Below are 13,893 nucleotides of genomic sequence, written 5' to 3'. Positions count from 1 at the left end.
GAAGCTAGGGAATATTACTACTAATACTACTATTAAAGATGATGAGGATGTTGAAAAAGTGGATAGGACAGCTAAGAATAAGTCAGTGCTTAGCGAACCTGAATTTAGATATGAACAGGCTTTATGTTGACAGAGAGGACAAAGAAAAGGGGCCAAGAGCAGCTAAGGATGTCAAGGAACTGGAGAGATTAATGCCAAGAATATGATTGAAAGAAGATGGATTGACTGGATCATGGAAACTAAATAAGGATTATGCTCCTACTGGGAGGAAATCATTAGCTACAATATGATACTATAAGCAGAGACAGATGAAAATAAAACAAACTACAAGGAAAGCTCGAAAAAGGAAAAGATGGTGGCTCTTTAGAAAACAAACTTGACTGGCACCTTAAAATATGGAGAAAACTGATATGAACTAAACTCACAATTGCTTTGATTTAAATTAGACTTGCATTATTGACTGTATTTCTCCTAAAATCCTGGGTGGCTGAGAATAATCAAATAATAAAAATGGAGTGGAGGAGTCAATTTATATGGGATGGAAAAAATGTATGTGGCATGTTCCCAGAGATACAAATATTTGGGGGGATGTGAGGAAGTGACCAAAATAATAACTATTGTGGTGGGTGGCAATATCCCTTTGGATTCAGTGGTTTTCTGTTGAGTGACCCAGTAAAGGAAGTTTACTTTGTGCAAAATGAAAAGTTGATATCCTTCTTGTTTTTAGCTACTAGATTATGTATTATTCAAATGTGGAAGGAATCACAACTCCTCACCCACACTGAAAATGTGATATGCTAAAATATGGGATATCCTAGTGATGGAGAAACTCTCTCATCAGGTTAGATTATTAGAAGAGACAGAAGAATGACATTTTCAAGTATATTTATTTCTGACCTACACAGAAGAAAAAATTTCACCAGCCAGTAAGCCCGAGTCTCTAGCCAGATTCTTTGAATATTAATAAATATGGGTATATTAGGTTACATTTACATATACTTGTTATATATTTACATGTGCATAAATAAATGAAGATGTATACATATCTAGGTATGCATGTATAAATATAATTGTACATGTGCATATTATGTAAATGTTTACATATATTGTGCTATATTTACATATGTTTCATGTTATGTTTACATATATATTCCTTATATTGATAGCACAGGTGTCAAGGTATAAGAACTGTTGTATATTATTTCCTTTCCAAAGATGTAATAACTTCAACCTCACGTGATTCCCGTGCATTACTCCCATGGTAGAGTTTTGTTTCCATAGTTGCCTGAATGAAAACAAGTTTAGAAAAATGGATGCGGCAGCTGGAATATCTATTTTTAGTGCTATGTTCTTAAGTTATGCATGTCACTAAAACATCTGGTAAGAAAAATTACCATATAAGTTATGAAGAAGAATCAGCAAAAATGTAATTATATCCTGTGTTTATATTTTCTTGTGCAGGTACTCAAAGCTGATTGGAGTAATTTATCTTGTCTAATGCTTAAATAATTTAGGTTCTTCAGGACACGACTGTGTGTATGTCTACCTCGGTGGGGCTCCAATTCCCAAGACTAACTCTAGGTATAAATGCAGTGCTAATAATGAGAAAGATACCATTTTATGAATGGATATAGTGAGGTACAGAATGGGTAAGTGGCTTGCTCAAGTCATGTAGCAAATTGGTGGCTTACTTAAGGTTACCTGCTCTGTTGACTGGCCTACAATTTTCTTCTTTGTCATGACAAGTCAAGACCGGTTTAATTGCTTGATGAAGAAATACAAAAGGTATTTGTACATAATAAATGTGTCAGTGCTGAGGAAGAAATAAGACCATAGACACTTCAAGCTGTAGTGCCAAACATAACACTTCATCTGTAACCCCTGATCATTACACAGAGGTACTATAACCTGTTACTTTTCGAGCAGGGTTAGACAATAGTTTTGGCCAAAAAATTGCAATGTCTACCTTATAAAGTGCTGGAGTGCCAGAAAAACAAAACCAGAGCAGGGAGTACATGGCAGGACATGACATGACAGGATAATATAGTTAATAATCATAAATGTTGTTCAGTGCCATTTCTTTCACCACACCTGAGGCAGCTTCATAAAAGCTCCCAGCACCACGGCAGGAGAACACAGGCAGGGCGCAGGTTGCGTTCTGCCATCGCCGCCCTCGGGGCCTGTGGCTGAGTTTGTGAAACTCTCAGCATTGCCCCAGACATGGGGGCAGGGGCAGCAGAACGCAGACGGCGCCCCGCCTGTGCTCTCAGCCCACCCCCGGTGCCTGCCGCAGGGCTGGGGCCTTCTGTGAAGCTCCGTGAAGCACTCAGCACCACCACAGACATCGGGGCAAGGTCAGCAGAAGGCAGACAGCGCCCCTGAGTCCCTGTCTGTGCTCTCCTCACCCCATCCCTGGTGCCTGCCATGGCACTGGGAGCTGTGGCTGCTCTAGTGGGCCCGGAGCAGCAACTTTTCAAAAATTATTGTTTTTTAAACGATTTCCTTGGCACACCTCCTGGTGTGCTGAGGAAAATGTCTCCATGCGCTACTAATTGACACACATGCTGGGAGTTTCTTATCCCTGTTTTAGATATCGATGCAATCAGTGTTATATAACCCTCTGATGTCCCCCAAAGCATTCAGGAAATATTCCTTCACATCACTGATGATGCATAGGGGGTGCACGTGCACCACATGCACCCCCTGCGATTGGCAGTGCACCCTCTGCAATTGGCCGCTGCTGCTACTGCCAGCAGTGCCTGTGGGTGGCCTCCACTTGCCAACAGTGCCGGTGGCATCTGTGGGAGGTCACCAATCACACCTGGCTGCAGTAGTGTTTGCAGATGTTCACCGACCTGCAGTCGGGGCTTACCACCCCCTCCTGCCCCGCTGCTGCCGCCTGCAGGTGGTTGCCATGCCCCGCCAGCCTCCGGGGGTGTGCATCATTCATGCTTCACATTGCAGTTACAGATTTTGAATGCAGATGTCCAAAAACAATGATGCAGATGTCCAAAAACAATGATGATCACTAAAAATGCTTCATTAGTGCAGTGAAACATCAGAAATGATGGGTTACCTTGTCTAATAACAGATGAAAGCCATGATCAAAGAGATGAGAGAGAATTTATCATTTTAGTAAAACTTTCTGAAGCATATATACCAAGTAGTAACTAGACTTTAGGCACTGACATGTAGTAGGTGAAAACACCTTTGCTATCCTTGTCAAGACAGAGCTTTACCCTGGAATAATATTGAATGCCACCAGTGATGACAAATTTCAGGGTTTTGAGAGAGGAAAAACAATTCTGTTCTATTTAAATTCATCAAGAACAGCCCAGCTTATCTGACCCAGGTTGTCTTTGTCATTTGGGAAATAGATTCTGCCAACACAATGTGAAACAGTGGCTATTATGTGTCTAAGAAATGCTGTTGGGTATATCTTACCATTTTCAACACTGCTCCAAGCAGAAGGAAGGCTACAAAATACATCAAGTATTCAAGAGCATTGAAGCATTTAAGATTGTCAAGCACTGCAGCGCCCGCTGGCTCAGCCTACAGAAGTGCACATCAAGGACACTGCAGCAGCAGCCAGACATTTTACACTTTCAGAAGCCAGGAAAGAGTGGATAAGTGTGCAAGGGTCAAAAGTGTAGCACATCACCTTTATTCAAGAGATCAAGCTGAACTATTATCATCTTGGCACCACTTGATACATTGAACACTAGCTTTCAGGCTGCCAAAATAACCCACTTGAAACTGAAGTTGATCAGATTACCCTGAAAATTCTGGGATGCGTAAATTCAAATCAAGCACGTCATGGATTTCAGCCATGACATATGATCCTAACTGACTTTGAGAATGAAGAGAGCGCTAGATAAGAGCATTTCTACAAGAATTATCACCGGGAAATGTTAGAATGGTTATCGGAGAAGATGGCTTGGATAGAGACTGAGAACAGATTCTCAGGAGCAATCAGTTCTGTGCAGCTGCTAGAGCCGGGGAGAACATTTTCAGTGAAATGAAATTCTGTCGGAAAATATCATTTTGTCAAAGCCAAGATGTTTCACAGAGATTTTTCAGTTCCAGCAAAGTTTGTTGGGTTTTTCTTAATCAGAAAAGGACTAAAAAGACTCTTTTACTCCACATAGCCATAGTTAAGAGTACTAGCTTGGGATGTAAGCAACCCAAGTTCAGATCCCTGCTGTGCCTAATAAAGAGGGTTTTTTAGATGAAAAACAGTTATCAGTCCCAATCTCCAATTGAGAACTGTGAAGGAAGTCATTTTATAGGCTGCTTAAACATCAGAAACAACTGTGTTACAACTGTGTTATCCGCTTGTTCTGAGAGTCGCCTAGCTAAAGACAAAACTGAGGTAGATGAATGGAGGTGTTAAGTGTCACCACTTAAGAGAGGCAGACAAGGTGCTTTAGGTAAATCTGATATATTTTATTGGACCAATTTAAATAGTTGGAAAAATTCTTCTTAGTGAGTTTTTGGGCACAAACACCCTTCATCAGGATGAGAGAGATGGTCGGCCCTGAACCATGTAAGAGAGCCAATTTGTCTTTTTTCAGCCAACTTATACCAACCCTACTTTCATCAACAAACATGAACACAGAGCGTTTGTCTACATGTTCAGTTAACGTGACTGAATAAATTCTGGCTCAGTTCCAGAGTAACTAATCTGCCTGTCACTGTCTACATATGCATTTAAGCGCAGTCATTTATTCTGCCCTTGGATAGTACCTGTGCCTCATGGAGCTATCTGATAGCATAGTAAATTAGGCTATACTGGCCTAATTCCTGCATACATGTTGATGGTAACACTTTATTGTGCTGCAAATTAGTCTACTGCACAGTAAGGCGCATGTGTAGACACACCCAAGAGTGTGCAAAGGTACTACCAATAAGAGAAAAGGGATGCTCTTAAGTTTAACGCACAAGATGATAAGTAAAGAGGTTGTACCTGAGTTCTGTTTCTAACTCTGCCATAAATGTTCTGCGTCCTTTGGAGAAACCACATAGCCTCTTCTGTCTTTAGCTTCCCCATCCTTAAATTAGAATACTAATGTTCTCGTGTAGTAAGTCTTCTGAGGCTGGATCTTTATGAGATAGATTTGCTATCCTTGTATGCAAAGCATTTGTAATTATATATTATAATAAAGAAAAAAAATACCCTGCAGCTAATTCCAAGATATGACACGTTTGTCATCAAATAGTGAAGCTGAGAATCTCAGAAGGAATTACATTATAATAATGATGTTAATTTACAGTGTGTTAAAGTATAACTATGCTGCTTAGGGGTGTGATTTTTATACTGATAAAAGTATATTGGAAAAACACTTATGTGGATGCAGTTATATTGGTATTGATTAGCTTTATAACAGTATGGCAAATGTTTGTCTCCTTTCAGAATACTTATACTGTTCTGTATTGAATGTACTTTTAAGTAGTCGCAGTGCTTTTACTCTGGTTAGGGTAAACCACTTTCATGTGTACAGGAGTCACTAGTCTTTTTATTAGCCTCATCACCACACAAAAAATCGTCCTCAGTTGGCACTAATGGATGCTCAAACAAGAAATGAAAGCCTAAAATAGCTTAAGGACTGATCAACATATTGCCTCCAAAGGTACTCCCTCCTGATCAAGGTTGGGGCATATTGGAAGAACTGTTTCAATGAAAGTTGTACTCAAAATGCCAACTGCCTTAAAATTTACCAACAGTTGGTAAACATTCGGGTCAAAATGCCTCTCAGTAAAGTCTGTAAATAAAGTTAAGCGCTCAGTGAAAACAATCAAGCTCTGGCTGCTTTGTGAAGCTGCCTCTCTGAAAGAAACTGGACAATCGGAGCTTCGCTGAAGCACAGAAAGAGCAGAGCAGAACCACTTGCTTCCCCAGGGTTGAGACAGATATGCCAATTTTCACCCAATCTGGCCACATAAAGCAGTCTACAGTCATGATCAAACACAAGTGCACAGCTGCAGACAGCTTAAAAATGGCTGATTGGGTGAAAATCTGAACTCTCATTGCATGAGGGATTAAATGAAGACATTTCAAAACAGAGCGCCTTCTGTAACTTCTGTCTGTGCTGCAAGAGGGAGTGCAGCACCCTGTAGGAAGCCTTCTTTCAGTGCTTTGTAGACCTTGCTCCCTCTAACCATGTGCTGCAGCTGCTACTACCCATCTTGTAATAGGGGTGGCTTCTTTGGGAGTTCTAACTGGGACGGGGGAGTGCGGCCATCAGTGGTAAGAAGGGGGCTGGGCTAGGGTGGGGGCAGCATGGATGTTAGGGTATTGGGTGAGTAGGGGACCCTGTGATGGCACCAGGAGGGTGTAAAACCATTGCTGCAGTCATACAGTGCTGCCAAACAAACATCATTTTCTTTTCCCTCACAGTAAAAATGTGCATCAGGAAAAAAGTTTGACAGCAAAAAGTTTGCAGATTGTTAGTAAAAGAAAATTCTAAGGTTGGCAACCTTGGCTGTATTGTGTCTGCCCATGTTGTATCCATGCTCGCAATAGAAGATTTTAGTCCTTATGAGTATTAAGCAAGTACCTCTTACCAGAACCAAAATTGCACATTTAAAATGATATGTATATACGCACAACAAATTTGTTACAAAATAATGGCAAAAAAGTTACATTTGCATAAACTTTCATTCGCTTTTTGCAAAACAACACTAATTACCATACATAGTGATACTGAGCAGTCCCCAAATCCCAGAGCTTTATAAATACCTGTCACAGGAGCAGTTTTTAGTTACCATAATTCCAGCCCTAATTTCAGTTTCTGTAATTATACTGCAGCACAGTCACTTTCCTAAAGTTAAAACATCAATGCAGAAGTTTGCCTTTATCTTGGTAGGTGGCACAAGTGCAAGTTTTGTCTTGAATGGGTGTTTCACTTTACTTGCTGCTAGAGAATTTGGTCCAATAGGTACAGGCACATCCTGGGACTCGGGTCTCCTGGATTTTACTCAGTACCTGAACTGGATGATATGAGCAGTCACTTCATATTCCCACATCTTACAGACAAAGATTAAAGGAATAGGGATGGGGTAGAAACCCGTTTTAGCAAAAGGAATTTAGGACATACCATCAAATCTTCCCCTCCCCCCCCCATTCTTGCAACCTTTTTTTCCTTTTGCTGTAATGAGTGATGGGGTGAAAGTTAACCTAATATGTATTTGCACAATGCTTGATTACGAATAGGATCCTTAATGCTGAAGTTACTCCATTACATGGTGCAGCCAAGAGAGAGCAGGTGTGTGCGGTGTGTTTGAGAAGGGTGCTCACTAGAGCACCAAGGAAGTGGTGTGAACTTCTTATTCTCTTCAGCAAAATTACACTATGAATATTGTTAGGCAACCTGAGCATCTTCCAGTAAGGCATTAAACAACATAACAAGCATCAGCCATGTTTGGATTTTTTCCTTCCTTTTATCTCATTTCTGGAAAGCAACACAACTAGTGGATTTTTGTAATTTCTATTTTTTTCCTGTAAAGATTATTTCTTAGCTTTTAATCTTTCATATAAATAAGTCTGTATGTGGAAGGGAGGGGAAAGATCTCTGCTTTCTGTAAGATTGGGTTATCATCTACTGTTTGTGACCGACCATTTCAAGCAAAGCATATAAATACATGCTTAACCTTAAATATGTGTTTAATTGTTCTGATGTTTTGAAATGTTGTGCATTTGGCTTCATACCGGTGCCACTCCACATTCGACTGAGGAACAATGGCTGTTTTTCAGTGGGGCTACTGACACAAATATCTGCAAAAGGGATCAGTTTGAAAAAACAGTTTTGCTACTTTTTCCTTGTTCTTTTCAAATGCATCTTCTTCAAACTACTTTCGTTGGTAATGCTGGATGAGCATTACTCTATTTTAAGTAGCAAAATGGGTGAACCCAAATTTCAGCATTAAAAAGCATCTGAAATCTGACATGCTTCACGGAGCACTCAAGCTAGCATTACCATTGACAATGTACTGCCATTCTGTAAAAGATAAGGCTTGTTTACTGTACATTGCCAAAACCCAAATAATCCTCTCAAATTTTTGTGAGTAATAATCCCTCCTTTGTTATTATAAGTATCAGCAATAACTCTTCTTTTAACATGCAGTGATAATTCTTCCTCTTTACTCTTATACCCTCATGAAATTTCAACTAAATCAAGCCAACACTTAAAGAAGTGGCAGCAAATCGTTCTCACTTGTAATAGATAACAGTAAACATTTGCAATGGCTGTAATTAAACCTCAGCTGAAAATTTTAAAATATAGATTATGAAAAAGCAGCTTTTGATGCTGCATTTTGTCTATAAAAAGTGGTTCAGTGGTCAGTGTGCTGAAGCAGGACTCAGGACACCTGGGTTCTCCTCCCAATTCTCTTCTCATATCTAGATTGATACGAGACTCCAGGCAGGTCATCACCAGGGATCCTGGTTTCCTCTGTTTTACAATTCCAGTTTCTCATGTAACCCTCCCTCCCCACAAATCCAGGTTTTTCCACAAGTAAAATGAAACGTGTTAACTCAAAGGGAAAATGAGGCACAACTTAATTAGGTGAAGCTTTGCAAATTTTTATCTAACTTAGCTGAAATTATGAGGAAAAAAGGCAATAGCCCGAGTCAGAGTTGTACCGAAATTCAGAGAATGGACATTTTATATGCTGATCTCACTAACAGTTCCTCCTTGGGCACATGCAACAGATTTCTGTTTTTATCTGGAACTGAGGGCCAATGAACTATTAACACAAGGGCTTGAATGTTGGTAGCTCTGTAGATCTCAAACCACCTTCTGGCAGACAGGGCTCACAAGTGTGTGGAAGGGAACTGAGCTTCTGCCATTTCCTTCAAGCTTTGAAGAGTCGGGATGACACACACTCCACATATTACGGCCACGCTGTAGTGACCAAGAACTCGTCTTTCAAAGCAGATCAGAGGTGAATGTGTTTCTGTGTGGGCCCGCTGAGACACAAAACTGAAAAAGTTACATTGAAACCTTGCATTTAAAGTTAAGTGTGTAACAGCAGAAAAGAAGAGAGTCAGTGTGGAACATCAGCCATGGATGATAGACTGTTTGACGATTGATAAACAGGAGATTAACAGTCTAATGCCTTTTATTTCAAAAGTATTCAATGTTCCAAATGCTTTTGACTAAATTTTATAGCATTTTCCATGTACTTGGTGTCATTTTTTTTAAATAAAAGATTATATTGTACTCCCTTTGAAACATGACTGGGAACTATACACAATTATCAATTTACTTGTAATACTTGTAATAGCCTTGAGGTTTAATCCAATGTCATGCTTTTCTGAAAAAGTCCTGAAAAGATTCTCTCTTGTGCTTCAGTAAACTGTTAATCCAAAGTGTCAAGAAAAGGAGAGCATAATACAGTTAAACAAAATATTGCTTCAGCATCCCCCTATCTTGCCATATTTGTACAGGGCCTAGCATAAGGATCATGAGTTCAGTTACAAACTTCTGGATTACACTGAAATATAAATTAGAAAGTATAATCAAAATATTTGCTCTGCCTATAGACATCTTCAGGTTTAAATATTAGATACCTACACTATATATATTCTGAAGAAGACCAGTCCATTAGAAGTAAAGCAATAGATAACCTATTAACATTCAGCATTAAATATTGCTCTCATCCACATCACAGTAAATTCAGATTCACTCCAATGAAGTGAATGGGACATTGACTTCAGCGGACCTATGCCAATTGACTTTATATGAGGACCTGGCCCTAGGTAAATCATATTCGGATTGAGGTAACAGACCAATATTGGGCACAATACCTGAAAAAACAAAAAGGGGTTGCCCTTTGCAGTTAATATGCAGTAGCATAAATCATTCATAAAATGATTACGTACTCAGCACTTCATTTAACATATTCAATGCTGTTTGAAAATATTACTATTTAATTCTAACAACATGTGCAGGAGGCAGACAAATATTATTATCTATACATTACAGTGAGAGCGGGAACAAGGCTGGAAAGGTTAAATGATTTGCCCAAGGATACACAGCAAGGAAGTGGCAGAGTTTGCATTAAAACTTAGCAATTCATGCCTCCCAGTCATAAGCTCTAATCATTACACAATACGTTACATCATTACACAATACAACCTCATTTTCACCAGGTGTTTCAATTGTAAGGGTGGATTATGCATTCTTGGCTGTGGTCTCAGGAATTATGCTAGACAAGTGTACTGTTATTGAGGTCCTGAGTGATTACTCTTGTTTCCAGAAGACTAGCCTCAGGTTTAACTTCATACCTAATGAAGGAAAGAACTTGTCTGAGGGCATGATATCAAAAAAGAGCCACAGAAATAACAACATATTAACTGGCAATAAATCATCACAGTGGATATTATTTAGCTTCTAGGAGTTTCTAGGTAACTAATGAAATAGTTGAACTACTATTGAAAGATAAACATCTGATCATTAAAAATAACTTTTAAAATCCTCCTGCACTTGACAATCAGGAGAGAGCCAACACTGCATCAATCTTTTTATAAAATGGCTATAGGTGAAAGTCTGTTATAGATGTACGAGCCATACTTCAGCAGCAGGAAAAATAGTTGAGAAAACCATTGAAGATAAAGTTATAAATCAGTTCAATGTATATAATCTGAGAGGACAAAAAAAACCCAGTGTTTACAAGGGTAAATTGTGTCTTTCTAAGCTGCTAGAACTCATTCACAGCTAACAACACGGTGAATAAAGGAGAACTTGTGGATAAAATGTATTCAGGCTTTCAAAAGGCTTTTGTTAAAGACCCTCACAAGAAGCTATTAGAGAAACTTGGTAACCATGGAGCAAGAGGTAAAGGCTTGTCATGGATTAAAATCTGGTTCAAAGATAGGAAATAAAAGGGATAATGTCTAATTCATAGTGTGGACAGAGGTTAATAGTGCAGTGGCCCAGAGATCAGTGCTGTCTGCTGGTGCCCAGTGCTGAGGTTCATACACATGAACACCTCCCATTGGTAACCATGGGGTGAAATCAGTGGTTATCTTGATTCAGGAAGTTTTAAATAAGGAATGCAGGACATGGTCCTATATTTAGTGGAAAACAGTATGAATAGAAAAGTGGCTAGATTTGTTAATGGTGAAAAAGTATCGAGGTTACCCAAGGACGTGAGGGCTCTGTAAGAACTTCACAAAAACCTAAAATAACCGTGGAAACGACACCATAATGGCAGGCACAATTGGCCAGCTCCTCTGGTCAACATTAGGCATCAAAGTTCTGAGTGTTTATGAGTTTCCCTCAAGTTCAGCATTATGGAGCCAGTTTTGCTAAATGTATTGCTCAGCCTTATTGGATGTTGCTCCTTGCAAACAAAGCACCTCCCAAAGCTTTGCAAGTTTAAGAAGGTGAAAAACAATCACATTATTAAAGGAACAAAAGCAGGAAGCTATTGGAAGATAGAGATCAAAGGAGATGAAAAGAGATGGGACAACAGTAGCATGGGAGGCCTCACTATGCCAATCCAGGGAGCAGTTCAGAAGACCTATGGGAGATAAGTGAGAAACATAAACCCAGTAGAAAGGTTTGGAGGGCACATCCTTCCTCACTCTGCTCAGTGCAGCAACCCATAAGCTATTGCCTGTAGATGCCATAAAGATTCATTGCCCTCTATAGCTTCCCTGTACTGACAGGCTGGCTGCATAGGACAATTTTAGAAAGCTCTACCAGCACTTAGACCAGACTAAAGTGTAACATAACCCTCAGTTTTTATTTCTTTAGATAGATAGATAGATAGATAGATAGATAGATATGCATTCCCTTCCCTTCCCCAACTATTTCTGACTTTTTTCCCCCTCTCTATTCCCTATAGATAAGTATGAATAAGCTAAGACATAGTAAGCTAAGATACAGGATGAGCTTTAGCATTTTATTTTGGTAGCAAGTTTTTTTTTCTCTCCTTCTTTGCAAATAAGTACTCTGTTATGGATAGTAACTGTTTTGTATTGTATAATTATTATGCTTATATTGATTTTTATTGTTTTATGTTACTGATTTTTACTTCATTGATACTATATGATTTAGGCCTACATGTGTAAGGTACCATAAGTAATGTCAAGTTATGTCAAGTTCCATTTTGTATGTCAATCCTTCATCTTGTGTCCTCTGCCTGGGTGTAACCTATGACTCATGTCTTACCAGTTTCATGTAAATTGATTCCTGAATGAATGGAGATGAATGAGGGTGCTTGAGATACAATGGTAGCAGGCCTCTACTGAATAATCAACTCAGCGACTGAAGCATCAGCTCAACAACCAGACTATTGCCTTCAATTGACTCGCCCAGGAACCATGGACGCAACATCTGAAAGACAAATGCATTGGTGGATCCAACTCATAACTGGGCAGTAAACATCAAGGGCTATAGGCTGTACAGGAGGGATAGAATGGGAAGGAAAGGTGGGGGTGTGGCTCACTACGTTGAAGAGCAATACACATCCTCAACGAACAGCACTGGGTCAGAGGAGGGGCAGACTGAAGTGCTCTGGTCCACATACAAGGGGGTCAGGGGGAAAGGGGGGACTTAATGGTAGAGGTTTACTACAGGCCACCCAACCAGGGGGAAGAGCTGGACAGGGGGTTCTCAGGTCAGCTCGCGGAGGCAGTTAAGTCAAGGGACGTGGTCATTATGGGTGACCTAAACTATCCGGACATCTGCTGGGAGGAGCAGTCAGCCAGGTCTGACTGCTCACAAAGGTTCCTAGCTGAGTTACAGGACCTCCATCTAACCCAGGAGGTGAACAGTCCCACCAGGGGAAATGCCTTTTTGAACCTGGTTCTGGGTATGGGCGACGGCCTGGTGAGAAGACTGAGGGTTCTCGACCACCTGGGGGATAGCAATCATCACCTACTGGAATTCCCCATCCAGTGCAGGGTGTCAAAGGCCTTCAGCAAGGCAACAGCCTTAGACTTCAGGAGGGTGGATTTCAATGAGGTAAGGAGACTAATCAGGGAGGCACTGAGGGCCTGGAGCAGAGGAGAGTTGGGAGTCCAGGAAGAGAGTTCATTCCTTAAGGAGACAATCCTCCAAGCCCAAAGGGTGACTATCCCATTGTGGATCAAAGGGGGAAAGAGTGCTCAAAAGCCCCCCTGGCTCACCAAAAGCATCCAGGAATGTCTCAAAGCTAAAAAGGAGGAGTACACCCAATGGAAGCAAGGGGCCATCACCAAGGAGGCTTATACCTCCATTGCTCAAGACTGTAGGGGGGCTGTTAGGAAGGCCAAAGTGGACATGGAACTGGGACTAGTGACCCAGATCAAGGGTAACAAGAAGTCCTTTTTTAAATACATAGGGGGGTAAAAAGAAGGTACTGGGTAATGTAGGGCCTCTGCAGGACACACTAGGAAATCTGGTGATCACACCAGATGACAAAGCTTACCTCTTTAACAATTTCTTTGCCTCATTTTTTTTGAGCAGGGACCAAGGCATCCCCCCGCCTCCCACCAGGATCTCCAACGGACCCAGGGGAGGTGCTGCCAGGCCCAGGGTCAGTGAGGACCTAGTCAGAGAGCTTCTGCTGAGACTAGATGTGTTCAAATCAGCAGGTCCTAGTGATCTCCACCCCAGAGTGCTGAGGGAATTAGCAGAGGTCATTGTGGGACCCCTGGCACAGCTTTATGAGCACTCATGGTGCTCAGGTGAGGTGACGGAGGACTGGAAAAAGGCCAATGTGGTCCCCATTTTCAAAAAAGGGAGGAAGAAGGACCCAGGAAACTACAGGCCCATTAGTCTCACCTCAGTCCCAGGGCAGCTTTTTCAGAAAATTATCCAGGAGCACATCTCAAGAGACCGGCAGGGGAGATCATGCTTAGGGGCAACCAACATGGGTTCATTCAAGGCAGGTCCTGTCAGA

Source organism: Crocodylus siamensis, chromosome 4 (assembly GCF_052110815.1).
Source record: "Crocodylus siamensis isolate JL-2025a chromosome 4, ASM5211081v1, whole genome shotgun sequence".
Taxonomy (NCBI): Eukaryota; Metazoa; Chordata; order Crocodylia; family Crocodylidae; genus Crocodylus; species Crocodylus siamensis.
Note: the sequence above shows the minus strand (reverse complement) of the source record.